The 14,096-nt window shown below is 41.5% G+C and overlaps 1 protein-coding gene across 1 annotated transcript in view; it reads left to right on the top strand.

The window, feature by feature from the left end:
* The window catches only part of STPG2 (sperm tail PG-rich repeat containing 2), a 1,485,896-nt gene extending 1,482,483 nt beyond the window's left edge, over window positions 1–3,413 (top strand). The window contains exon 15 of the mRNA XM_073638559.1: window positions 3,212–3,413. The gene's annotated coding sequence lies outside the window, so the exon portion shown is untranslated. The remainder of the gene's footprint in view (window positions 1–3,211) is intronic.
* Window positions 3,414–14,096: the final 10,683 nt, after the last annotated feature.

Genomic DNA, 14,096 nt, shown 5'->3' with positions numbered 1-14,096 from the left:
ATCTCTTAGCAAAAAGAAGGAAGTTGCCCCAAGGGAGCCCAGAGTTAATGACGTGGTGCATGGGAAAATGACCTAAATTACTGTGAGATACTTTAACCCCCCCCACCCCGTGATCAGCTGTTTTCTTAGAGGACAGCTGTGTCTGCATATACATATATAGTGAAGGAAATAATTATTTGATCACTTGTTGTTTATGTAAGTTTGCCCACTGACAAAGACATGAACAGTCTATAATTTTAAGGGTAGGTTAATTTTAACATTGAGAGATAGAATATCCAAAAAAAAATCAAGAAAATCACATTGTATAAATTAGATACATTTATTTGCATTTTGCAGTGAGAAATAAGAATTTGATCCCCTACAAACCATTATGAGTTCTGGCTCCTACAGACCAGTTAGACGCTCCTAATCAACTCGTTACCTGCATTAAAAACAGCTCTCTTACATAGTCACCTGTATAAAAGACTCCTGTCCACAGACTCAATTAATCAGTCAGACTCTAACCTCTACAACATGGGCAAGACCAAAGAGCTTTCTAAGGATGTCAAGGATAAGATCATAGACCTGCACAAAGCTGGAATGGTCTGCAAAACCATAAGTAAGACGCTGGGTGAGAAGGAGACAACTATTGGTGCAATAGTAAGAAAAAGGAAGAAATACAAAATGACTTTCAATCGACATCAATCTGGGACATCATGCAAAATCTCACCTAGTGGGGTAATCTTAATCATTAGGAAGGTGAAACATCAGCCTAAACCTACACGGGGGGAACTTGTTAATAATCTCAAGGCAGCTGGGACAACAGTCACCAAGATAACCATTGGTAACACATTACGCCTGAAAGGTTTAAAAACCTGCAGTGCCCGCAAGATTCCCCTGCAAAAGAAGGCACATGTGCAGGCCCGTCTGAAGTTTGCGAATGAACACCTGGATGATTCTCTGAGTTATTGGGAGAAGGTGCTGTGGTCAGATGAGACAAAAATTTAGCTTTTTGGCATTAACCCAACTCACCGTGTTTGGAGGAAGAAAAAGGATGAGTACAACCCTAAGAACATCATCCCAACCGTGAAGCATGGTGGGGGAAACATTATACTTTGCTTTCTGCAAAGGGGACATGACGACTGCACCATACTGAAGGGAAGATGGATAGGGTCATGTTTTGCGAGATTTTGGTCAACAACCTCCTTTCCTCAGTAAGAGGATTGAAGATGGGTCGTGGCTGGGTCTTCCAGCAAGACAATGACCCAAAACATACAGCCAAGGTAACAAAGGAGTGGCTCAAAAAGAAGCACAGTAAGGTGGCCTAGCCAGTCTCCAGACCTTAATCCCATAGAAAACTTTTGGAGGAAGTTGATGCTCCGAGTTGTCAACCGACAAATCTTATTGATTTAGAGATAATCTGCAAAGAGGAGTGGACCAAAATTCCTCCTGACGTGCCCAAACCTCATAATCAACTACAAACAACGTCTGACTGCTGTGCTTGCCAACAAGGGTTTTGCCACCAAGTATTAAGTGCTGTTTGCCAGAGGAATCAAATACTTATTTATCAGTGCAAAATGTAAACAAAATTATCTAATTTATACAATGTGATTTTCTTGATTTTTTTTGGGGATATTCTATCTCTTAATGTTAAAATTAACCTACCGTTAAAATTATAGACTGTTCATGTCTTTGTCAGTGGGCAAACGTACAAAAACAGCAAGGGATCAAATAATTATTTCCTTCACTGTACTTATGTCATCCATAGGCCTAACAGGACATATGGATGAAGGTCGTCATTTTACATCGAGCCTTTTTCTGGTAGATTTCTATTGCAAATATCTTCAAACTGTATACCATAATTTCTAAAAAAAATGGGACTTTAACATCTGTAAAGACACCAAAGAATTCGATCAAGGGATCCTGTTGGATGCTCTGGTAGTCTTACGTAATTACTAAGGACTGTGGGAGCCTACCCAATCCCTTGAACTAGGGGCACCCTAGTCTATCCCTGTCCTCCAGATTACTCTTGAAGGTCCAGAAGTCGGGGTCACGTGCCCTGCTATGCTCCTATATTAACCTTTATCTGTTCCCTCCCATACCCAGGAAGATGTGAGGCTGAAGCGTATAGGATAATGCTAACCAGAGAAAAAAGGAAAGACGGACAGGGATAAATGAAAACTACAATCATATAAAATACACTCACCAAACAACAGAGTGGAACAGAGGTGAGATATAGGAAGGTTAAACCAAATAGGATAGGATGAGGATAAACACACAAACAAACTCCACGCAACAATCTCCTGAACAACTCTCCAAACGCCTAACCCAAACACACACTTCACCTCCAACTCCTAACCAAGCACTAAGAACTATCATTGGCAATTTCCAAGTGGCAGTGGCAAGCATATATAGCAGAGGGGAGTGACCAACACTGAACAGCTGAGACAATCCAGGTTAGAGAGCTCCAGGAGATCAACTGAACTGATTAACCCTTGAACTGCCAGCAAGGAAAAAACCTGCACTGTTTAATAAGATGGTAAAGCAGTTCTAACCAGTGAAAGAGTTCATGAAAGCAGATGCTGCAATCTTCTGGCCCCTCTCTGTTGCGGTATCCCCGTGACAGGTAGGCATAGTATGGCCAGAGAAAACAGAACTTCATAAACTTTACATATGCCTCATGTAGCATGTTGAAGAATTTTTTGTTAATGAGGAACCCATCTAGTCATGTTTTAACCTCACTGTGTGAGACAATGGCCTCCTTTCTAGATTTTCACTGATGTCTGTTTTGCAGCCAGAAATATAAAAGTAGAAAGTTTAAATCAGCCAATTTCATTGAACACATAATTTTGCCTTGATCATTGCTATTTTGTTATGGAAAATGTTTTAGGAAATGTCCTTAGATGGAAAGGGACATCATCTATCAATTGTAATAATTGTTTTTACATGTGGTTTTATTGTTATAGTTTTACCAACTTAAGTCATTAGGAGTAAAATTCAGTATAAATGTAATTAATAGGGTGCCCCATTGGACTAATCTTGGCAGATTAGCATAAGACAAGCTGCAGTTTTAAAGTTGTGTGAAAAAAATATTTGTGTGGGACATCATGGAACAATTAACCTTATGGTGACTGTGTGGGAAGCTTGGAGAACCTGATGAGTTCCCTTTTACTGTATATCTGTTTATCCTGTTTATATAATTATTGATACATTTATTTGTTATTTTCCATAGATTCCTCTTCAGAGCTGCATCCTGCAATCTTAATTTCTACACATGTTTTCGGTCACTCTGAATGAACGATCCCTTGACTCTTCCAACTCGAGGGCTTATGTGTTTTAATGCTTAGTTACAATGTTTTGTTTGATTTTAGTTTTGGCTTCTTGTTTGCTTTATACAAATTAGTCCAATAAAATATTATTAAACAATTGTGTAATTGATTTTCCTTCCTTTTATTTTCCTTTTATAGAGATACCTTCCTGTCTTAAACATTGGGGGAAAATAAATAAGAAATATATGAAGATGCTATTTTGAAGGTGTTTCAAATGGAACTGTACTTTTAACAAACTTTGCATAAATCAATTGAACAGGCGACTATAAAACACTTTGTAATATATTTTATCAAAAAAATCTACTTATTATCCCCATACCTAACGAATTTACCATCTACTCTGAACCAACAGCTCAAATCCGTCTTGCTCATATAAGATGGACTGCAAGCTCACTGGGGTGTAATTATACTCATTGTAAAGATGAGGAGGAGAAGCAGAGAAAAGCTGAGTGAGGAAACAAATAGAGAAAGACAAAAAAATTGTGCTGAATTTCATGAAAATTGTTTTACCTCACCCTGTGTATGTACACTATAGGATAGGCTGTGGTTGGTGTATATATACCACATGGAATACACAGCTGATCTGCGGGTGTGTCACATGGGTATTGCACTCCCATCGATCAGACATTGATGACCTATCATGAAGATAGGCAATCAATGTTAAAGTCCCTAAGAACCCTTTAAATAATGGTGTATACATCACATAGGAGACATTTGGACTATCGTATATACACAATAGGATACACTGAGGCTGCTACTTATACATTGCATAGGATACACTGAGACTACTGTGTATACATCACATAGGAGACACTGAAGCCAATGTGTATACATCACATAGGATACACAGGGGCTGTTGTATATGCACCACATAAGATACACAGTGGCTGGTGTATATACACTATATAGAAGACTCTGAGGATCGTGTATATACGCTACGTTGAATACACTGAGGCTGATGCGTATGCACCGCATAGGATACACCAAGTCTGATATATATATACATCGCATAGGAGACACTGATGCTGATGTACACTACCGTTCAAAAGTTTGGGGTCATTTAGAAATTTCATTATTTTTGAAAGAAAAGCACATTTTTTTCAATGAAGCTAACATTAAATGAATCAGAAATACACTCTATACATTGTTAATGTGTTAAATGACTATTCTAGCTGCAAACGTCTTGTTTTTATTGCAATATCTACATAGGTGTATAGAGGCCCATTTCCAACAACCATCACTCCAGTGTTTTAATGGTACATTGTGTTTGCTAACTATGTAAGGAGGCTAATGGATGTTTAGAAAACCCTAGAAAACCATTGCACAAGTATGTTAGCCCAGCTGAAAATGGTTTGGCTGATTTGAGAAGCTATAAAATTGACCTTCCTTTGAGCTAGTTGAGAATCTGGAGCATTACATTTGTTGTTCTATGAAACTCTCAAAATGGCCAGAAAAAGAGAACTTTCATGTGAAACTCAACAGTCTATTCTTGTTCTTAGAAATGAAGGCTATTCCATGCGTGAAATTGCCAAGAAACTGAAGATTTCCTTCAAAGATGTGTGCTACTCCCTTCAAAGGAGAGCACAAACATGCTCTAACCAGAGTAGAAAGAGATGTGGGAGGCCCCGCGGCAAAACTGAGCAACAAGACAAGTACATTAGAGTCTCCAGTTTGAGAAATCAATGCTTCACAGCTCCTCAACTGGCAGCTTCAGTGAATAGTACACGCAAAACGCCAGTGTCAGTGTCTACAGTGAAGAGGCGACTCCAGGATGCTGGCCTTCAGGGCAAATTGACAAAGAAAAAGCCATATCTGAGACTGGCTAATAAAAGGAAAAGATTAATATGGGCAAAAGAACACAGATATTGGACAGAGGAAGATTTGAAAAAAGTTTTATGAACAGACAAATCAAAGTTTGAGGTGTTTGGATCACACAGAAGAACATTTGTGAGACGCAGAACAACCGAAAAGATGCTGGAAGAGTGCCTGACGCCATCTGTCAAGCATGGTGGAAGTAATGTGATGGTCTGGGGTTGCTTTGGTGCTGGTAAAGTAGAAGATTTGTACAAGGTAAAAGGGATTTTGAATAAGAAAGGCTATCACTCCAGTTTGCAATGCCATGCCATACCCTGTGGACAGCGCTTGATTGGATCCAATTTCATCTTACAACAGGACAATAACCCAAAGCACACCTCCAAATTATGCATAAACTATTTAGGGAAGAAGCAGGTAGCTGGTATTCTATCTGTAATGGAGTGGCCAGCGCTGTCACCAGATCTCAACCCCATTGAGCTGTTGTGGGAGCAGCTTGACCGTATGGTACGCAAAAAGTGCCCATCAAGCCAATCCAACTTGTGGGAGGGGCTTCAGGAAGCATGAGATGAAATTTCTCAAGATTACCTCAGCAAATTAACAGCTAGAATGTCAAAGGTCTGCAATGCTATAATTGCTGCAAAGGGAGCATTATTTGATGAAAGCAAAGTTTGAAGGAGAAAATTATTCTTTCTAATAAAAATCATTATTTCTAACCTTGTCAATGTCTGGACTATATTTTCTAATCATTTTGCAGCTCATTTGATAAATAAAAGTATGAGTTTTCATGGAAAACACAAAATTGTCTGGGTGACCCCAAACTTTTGAACGATAGTGTATATACATCACATCAGATACACAAGGGTTGGTGTATATACACAACATAGGATGCACAACACAGGGATTGGTGTATATACACTACGTAGGATAGGCTGAGGTTGGTGTATATATACCACATGGAATACACCATATAGGATACATTGAGGATGGTGTATATGCACCCCATACGTTACACTGAGGCTAGTGTATGTACATCACCTAGGCTACACTGAGGCTGGTGTATATACTCCACATAAGATAAACTGACATTTGTGTATATACAAAATACCGTTTACACTGAGAATGGTGTATATACACAACATAGGATACCCTGAGGATGGTGTATATACACCATATAGGATACACAGGGGCTGGTGTATACCGCATAAAATACAAAGAAGCTGGTGTAGATACACTATATAGAAGGCAGTGGGTAAGCACTGTTGGTGCACAGCCACTGTTTGAAGTAACGAAGTGGGAGAGCAGAGGCCACCCACAAAGAAAGTCCTCCTGAGGCCTGTATGTCATTATACCCCTGCGGTGAACTGAACATTGAATGGGTGTGGACGGGCCCACACACCTGCGCGCAGGCACCCACTCCCTCTGTTTATGAATAGAAATTAAAAGGCCATAAAACCAGGAGGCCCACTATGTACTGGAGTGCTGCAGCCCACTGTGAATTTGCCAGAGAGGGCAGAATTACAATCTGGGCCTGCTCCCGACCTTCAGTCAGCCGGTGCTGACATGCACATTAGACCATCAGCCAAACTTGTCGTTATCAGCATGTTAGTCTAATGTGTCCTGAGGCCCTAAGGGTATGTGCATAGAAAGTCTTTTTCAGACGAGTACTCTCCGTAACCCAACTGAAAAAGTGCAAATTAAATTCTAAAGAAAATGAACATATGCACTGCCATGTAAAAATGACTTGAAGTGTTGAGGGAGGGCAATGGCCCTTCACGGTTGACCAAGTGAGTGTCAAATTATTATGTTGATTGCGCAATCCAACAGGGAACCAGACGGAGATAGTGTGCTCTGTATGGGAGGATTCAAAAGAATATCTGATCCCGTTTATTTTGCTTAGCATTTTATATTGTTTTCAGTATATCAATAGCCAATCATCTACAGCCATACTACAGTACTATAGGCTTGAGCCAATGTTAGTGCAATTATTACGGAAACACATATATGGTCATATTATCATCGTTAGTTCGAAGCATGATGGAAATTTACAAGGTCAATCCTGGCCTAGACTAGTTAGATAACAGAAGCAGGGTGTCTGACAAAATGTTCTTGTGAGAAAAAGTTAGTGTGAGAAAGTTCCATGTAAAGCATGAGAAAAGAAGGAAAGAAGTATGTTATGCAAGGAGTGATAATAACATGATTTTGAAACAAGCAGACAAAATGGAGTTGCTATAGCATGAATATCAATATGTCCTTTACATTTCCCCCCTAAAAATTATGTTATTATCAACAATAGAGGTGCTATCCCAGGGTCATGCTTTGAGCCTGAGGGACATTGGTCTTCACTCAATTAGTGCCCTTGTTACCAATCGAGGCTGTCGCGGCATGTCCATCCCCCCTTGTTTGTTGATATAATCATAAAGCTCTGATCTTCAGACGTGAGGTTGGTTGGGGCATGCGGGTAAAGGTCATTATTCCCTTGTCATCCAGGTCCTCAATGCTGGTTATATCTGGGAGGTCCGTGTACAGTAGCACTGGATGTCGGTTGACAGCGTCCTCCTTGCTCTCCGATGACTGGCAGGCTTTCCTCATGCAAAATGGAATACAATAAAAGACTAGTTTAAGTAAGACATATATTAACAACATGCAAGCAACAATATGCAACACTCCTTGCAATATTCCAGCAATCCATCCACCAATCCCTTTAAACCAATTAGCAGGATTCAAAAAGTAAAATGTATCAGACCACCAACTGTCTTTGGTCAATTCGTTATGTTTGTTATACTCTTCACTGAGTTTCCTAATGTCTTCCATTTTAGTCTTTAACCGTATGGTAGAGTCGGGATCAATATAGTGACAACAGGTTGGGCCTATAACCTGACACATCCCTCCTTGAGCTGCTGTCAAATAGTCCCGCACTAAAGTATGTTGATTAGCTACTATAATAGGTTGATTCTGCACTACAACAGTAGTATTAATTACTTCCAAAATATTCAAAATCTGGTCATCTAAGTAATCAGTGACTTCCACATTTGTGTTACCATGGGGTAGAGGAAGACAGTACTGGCTATCTTATTGGGTATACTCATTTGAACTAAATGAGGTCTTCCTGATGGGCATTGGGTGTTGTCTTTGGCACGTTTATAAATGGTATGAAGAGGGATGGCTCTCATATCTACTTTACTATGGGGAATTAGATAAATGGCTGGAGTTAGCCAGGCCAACGTACAAGTCCCCCCTACTCCGACTGGGAGTCATTTATACGCATTATTCCCACAGACCCAATATGTGGCTGAGGGCAGATCCCATAAAGAAGAGTGCTGTAATACTAATTTATGTACCAAATCTGGTGGTAATGAACTTGTTATTAAAAGGGCCAGTACTCTGTTGTAGGCTATTCCTGGTATTGCCTAGTTTAACCATACATATTATCATAAAACATCTCAGCTGTTGGGGTTGTCAGGAGCACTTGGTATGGTCCATCATACAATGGTTCTAGTCCGTGTTTCTGAACATGCTTCTTCACATACACATAATCTCCAGGGTTGAGGGTATGACAACCTTCTGCATCAGCTGGATCTGGAATAGAAGATGATACAAACGCTTGGGTGTTAGTTAGTGCTTTGGCAAGCTGAATCACATATTGCACAACATGATCTGTTTCTTCTGATAATTGTTGTGGAGTAAATCGACCTATAGCTGGTTGTGACCCAAATAATATCTCATAGAGTGACAGTTTGTGTTTCCCTATGGGGGTGGTGCATATGTGATATAGTGCAATGGGAAGGAGCACAGGCCACTGGGCCGTAGTCTCCTGCATCATTTTGGTCAACTGCCTTTTCAGTCTGTCATTCAATCTCTCCACCTTGCCGCTTGACTGTGGATGATAAGGAATATGCAGCGCCACTGTTGATCCGATCATGGTAAGTATTTCTTGATACACGCATGAGGAAAAGGCTGGTCCTTGATCACTTTCGATAACTTCTGGGACTCCATACCGGCAAACAACTTCAGAGATCAGCTTCTTGGCGGTAGTCTTGGCAGTCATGTTTGGAACGGCGAATGCTTCTGGCCAACTGGAAAACATATCCACTACCACTAAGCAGTATTCATATCGTCCAGCTTTAGGGAGAGTGATGTGATCAACTTGCAATCGTTGGAACGGATACTCTGGTTGGGCAAGGTGTTTTGTCGGTACATTCTGTAGTCTACCTGGGTTGCAGGTTTGGTATATTGTGCAACCTTTGTTCTGTGCACTCAACACGATGGAAATTCCTGGAGCCCAATAGAGTTTCTGTACCAGTAGCAAATCTTGATTCTTCCCTCGATGCACCGGTCCATGGGCCCAGGCTGCAATGGCTGGATATAGGAGTCGAGGCAAACAATGCAGTTGTTCCATCTTCCATAGCCCATCTATCAATTTAGCACCCGCCTCCTTCCTCAACTGGCGTTCTTCTTTAGAGACTTTCTGCTGTGTGGAGCATAGCTTTGTGATTGGAGGGACCGGTTGATGCTCTTCTGCAGGTTGATCCTGGGTTGGCACGGAATTTAGCTGTTTGGCCTGTTGCCGCGTAACAGCCATGGACATGAGTGTCGGAAGAAGAGCTGCTCGCTCAGCATGGAGATCAGCAAGTGCATTACCTCTTGCTTCAGGGGCATCTGGCCGGGTATGAGCTTTTACCTTTACGACAGCCAACTGTCTTGGTAGTTGCACCGCTTCCATCAATTATCTGACGCTTTCAGCATTTTCCACAGGAGAACCTGCAGTCAGAGCTTTGAGCTCTGCTTCCTGTGCTGACATACTGGGAGGTAAGGCTGCAGCCTCTACCAATGTATCTTCAGTTGTGACAGCATATCCGGTATGAAACCTGTCAGAATGTCTTCTTTTAATCGTCATATAGGGGCTGCATCAGACGTGAGGCGTCTGGGATCCATTGTCTGCAATATGTACATAGTCCGAGGAACTGTTGCAGATCTATGGGATCTTTTGGGAATGGTAGTGGGTAGATGGCCATCTTTCTTTCTTCTGTGAGATGTCTGGCACCCTGAGTAAAGCAGTGGCCTAAGAAGACCACTTGACCGAGGCAAAACTGAAGTTTCGAGGCTGAGACTCGACAATTCAGTTTTGCTAGATGCTTGAGGAGGCTAACACTGGCCCTGCTGGACACTTGCTCCGTGGTGGCACACAAAAGAAGATCATCCACATATTGTAATAGTACTACCTCAGAGTTGTCCAGCTGCCATGGCAGCAGACAGCTAGACATGTTCTTTGCAATCTGATTAGGCAAAGATACCGGTGGAAATAAATGGCAGGGCTAGGGTTGGGACCTCATGAAGCTGTGATGCGTATGTTATGGTGTTTTGAATTGTTTCTGTGAGCAAGTGTTGTGACCTGGGTACATCCAGGGGATCATATTTTGGTCGCACCGCATGTATAACATACTGACATGATGATCTTCATCATACACATTCCGGGTGTAGTGCTGCCTGTATTCCGGGTGTGCCAAGATGGCTGCCACCAAAGGGACATGTGGTCAGAGGCTGGAGGTGATGCAATGGGTGTAGCAACATGGCCGCTGCAGGAAGGGTTGGAACTTTGGGCAGACATAGGTATAACAGATGAGGATGGGGCACTAGGAGTGGCTTGGGTAGTGGCAAGGGGTGGGCCTCCTGGAAGGGGCATGTGACATGCAACACAATAATCTGCTGACTGCAATTAGTACAGGTCCCCCCCCCCGTCCGCCATTATTGGGCGGTGGCTGGAGAGTAGTATCTTTGTAATACTCATAACATGGCATCTTTCCCTTATTGTCTGTATTTTCTTCCTCCATTCACCCTTTTTTTTTTTTTTTTGACAAATTCTCTGCTGTTCCGTATCAAGCCAAGGCTGCTATTCTAGCAGCTGTAACTTATCTGGTAGCTCGCATATTTCAGTTAACCGTTTAAGTTCCTCCACATACTTTTTTCCCTCTTTCGACAAACTCAGCGCAACCTTTTTTTCACATGCATTCACTTTTCAACATTCCATTATCTTCCTTGCTGCATTTAACATCTTGTACTGTAATCTACCGTACAACCCACACAATGACATTACTCTTTTGGTTTTCTCTACATATTTCCTTCCTCACAAATCTCATGTGTAACTTTCCGAAACTTTTCTAAACTTAAACACTTTCAGTGCATTCTTAAATGATCTTTTCCCCTCTCAACCGATCATGATAGACACTTTCTTTCTACTCCACGGAAACATTGATTAATCACTACTGCCTTCCAACTGACAAAAATCCTTAATTTTGTGCACATCACGAGTCCGGCCGCACCTCCCAGCTGTTCCACTTACTTTAATTCACCCCTCCCGTCGGGGAAGTCTTACTCGACTGATGAAAGGAGGAGCGCTTTCGCAGTGCTCCGGACACTCGATATATGTATATCTACGTGCGTGTCCTACTCAATCTTCGATCACCTGCCGCGACTGAAACTAACAATGTTCAGTCTTCTAATAATCTTTGTCAGAAGTTAAAGAAGGGAAGATTCACACAATATTCACTTGTCAATCTGAGGTGATACTGCTTTGAAAGTTATCAATATCAGACCCCTAATGGGACTACACCCCTTAAAGTATCACCTTTCACTATATCCAACCAGGACGTCTGGAGACACTGCAAACAACCACGCACCACGTGGAAACCACGCCAAACGGTCAGTATCACTAGTAAAGAACTGGTGCACTTACCGTGGCTTTTTGTGGGGGATGATCAGTCCCAATTCCAGTGGGGGAGTTTGAAAGCAAGTCTCTCTTTGTGGACGTCCAGGGATGGTGGGGCGTCCCTGGTTAGGGATCCGAGTCACGGCACCAGTTGTTGAGGGAGGGCAATGGCCCTTCACGGTTGACAAAGTGAGTGTCAAATTATTATGTTGATTGCGCAATCCAACAGGGAACCAGACAGAGACAGTGTGCTCTGTATGAGAGGATTCAAAAGAATCTCTGATCCCGTTTATTTTGCTTAGCATTTTATATTGTTTTGAGTATATCAATAGCCAATCAACTACAGCCATACTACAGTACTACAGGCTAGAGCCAATGTTAGTGTAATTATTACGGAAACACATATATGGTCATATTATCATCGTTAGTTCGAAGCATGATGGAAATTTACAAGGTCAATTCTGGCCTAGACTAGTTAGATAACAGAAGCAGGGTGTCTGACAAAATGTTCTTGTGAGAAAAAGTTAGTATGAGAAAGTTCCATGTAAAGCATGTGAAAAGAAGGAAAGAAGTATGTTATGCAAGGAGAGATAATAACATGATTTTGAAACAAGCAGACAAAATGGAGTTGCTATAGCATGAATATCAATATGTCCTTTACAGAAGTACACATGTTTTGTTTGATATTTTTTTTGCAGAGAATTTATTTTTCAAGAATGTAAAGTCCCTTATAATGCTTTGGAGTCTTTATAGACATCAAAGTATAAAAATTGTAAGATGTAATTAAAAAACTCACCTTACTGCTCACCTCTCCCGCCCCATCATTCCTCACCATCACCTGTCCGGTCCTAGTTGCATATTCTTATCACCACCATGAATACTGAATCCTAGGTCTCTTCACATTAGACTGGGACTTCTGTCTCTACTGAGGCTTGAGATGTTTGGATATGTCTTTGGACCCATTGAAGCGCCATTGTGTGTGAAACAGTCATCATTAGTGTTGAGCCACCCCCGTAGTGTTCAGGTTCGGTTCGTTGAACACCGGGATGTTCGTGGAACTGTTCGTCGAACACCTTAGAACACCTTAGAACACAATCGAACACCGTTAAAACCAATGTCAGGCTAACAAAAACACATAGAAACACATAGAAAACACCTTCAAAGGTGTCCAAAAGCTGACAAATTGCTCAGAAGAAATTCTCTTTAAAAAAGCCGGCCGGCAATTCAGCAGCGGCATACACCGGTACCCGACAATTTTGAACAGAAAGAATAAAGCATTACACATAGATTAGATAGATAGAAATATGTCAGTCACATAAATAAGAAGTACAGAGACAGTGTTGCTTACTGTACTTGTCATTTAGTGTTAAAGGATTTATTATAAAAAATAATAGTGTTTTCATGCACCGTCTCTTTAAAAAAGCCGGCCAGCAATTCAGCATCGGTACCCGACAATTTATAACAGAAAGAATAGAGCTTCACACATAAATTAGATAGATAGAAACATGTCAGTCACATATATAATAAGTACAGTGACAGTGTTGGTTACTGTACTTGTCATTTAGTGTAAAAGATTTATTTAAAAAAATAATAGTGTTTTCATGCACCGTCTCTTTAAAGAAGCCGGCCGGCAATTCAGCAGCGGTACCTGACAAATTAGAACAGAAAGATAGAGCATCACACATAGATTAGATAGATAGAAACATGTCAGTCACATATATAAGAAGTACAGTGACAGTGTTGGTTACTGTACTTGTCATTTAGTGTTAAAATAAAGGATTTATTTAAAAAAAAAGTGGCGTGGGGTTCCCCTTAATTTTAGTCTCTAGCGGAGGTTAAGCAGACGGCTGGGGCAGATGTTTGAAGCCTCAGAAGGGGGTAATACCCACGGAGCTTCCCAGGCTACTAATATCAGCCCCCAGCTGAATACCTAGCCTTTTCTAGCTATTAAAATGGGGACCCCCCAAAAAAAATGACGTGGGGTCCCCCCTATTTTAATAGCTAGCAAATGCTAGGCAGACAGCTGGGGGCTGATATTAATAGCCCAGGAAGGGTGCCATGAATATTGGCCCCCTCCCAGGCTAGAAACACCAGCCGTCAGCCGCCCCAGAAATGGCGCATCCATAGGATGCGCCAATTCTGGCACTTAGCCTCGCTCTTCCCACTGCCCTGTAGCGGTGGCAGAGGGGTAATAGGGCTGGGGTTGATGTCAGCTTATAATGCCAGCTGACATCAAGCCCATGTTAGAAATGGAGAGGCGTCTATGAGAC

This window comes from Phyllobates terribilis, unplaced genomic scaffold (genome assembly GCF_046119375.1).
Source record: "Phyllobates terribilis strain yellow unplaced genomic scaffold, ASM4611937v1 Scaffold_1__5_contigs__length_1240528914, whole genome shotgun sequence".
Lineage (NCBI taxonomy): Eukaryota > Metazoa > Chordata > Amphibia > Anura > Dendrobatidae > Phyllobates > Phyllobates terribilis.
Note: the sequence above shows the minus strand (reverse complement) of the source record. Positions and strands in the feature narration are given on the sequence as shown.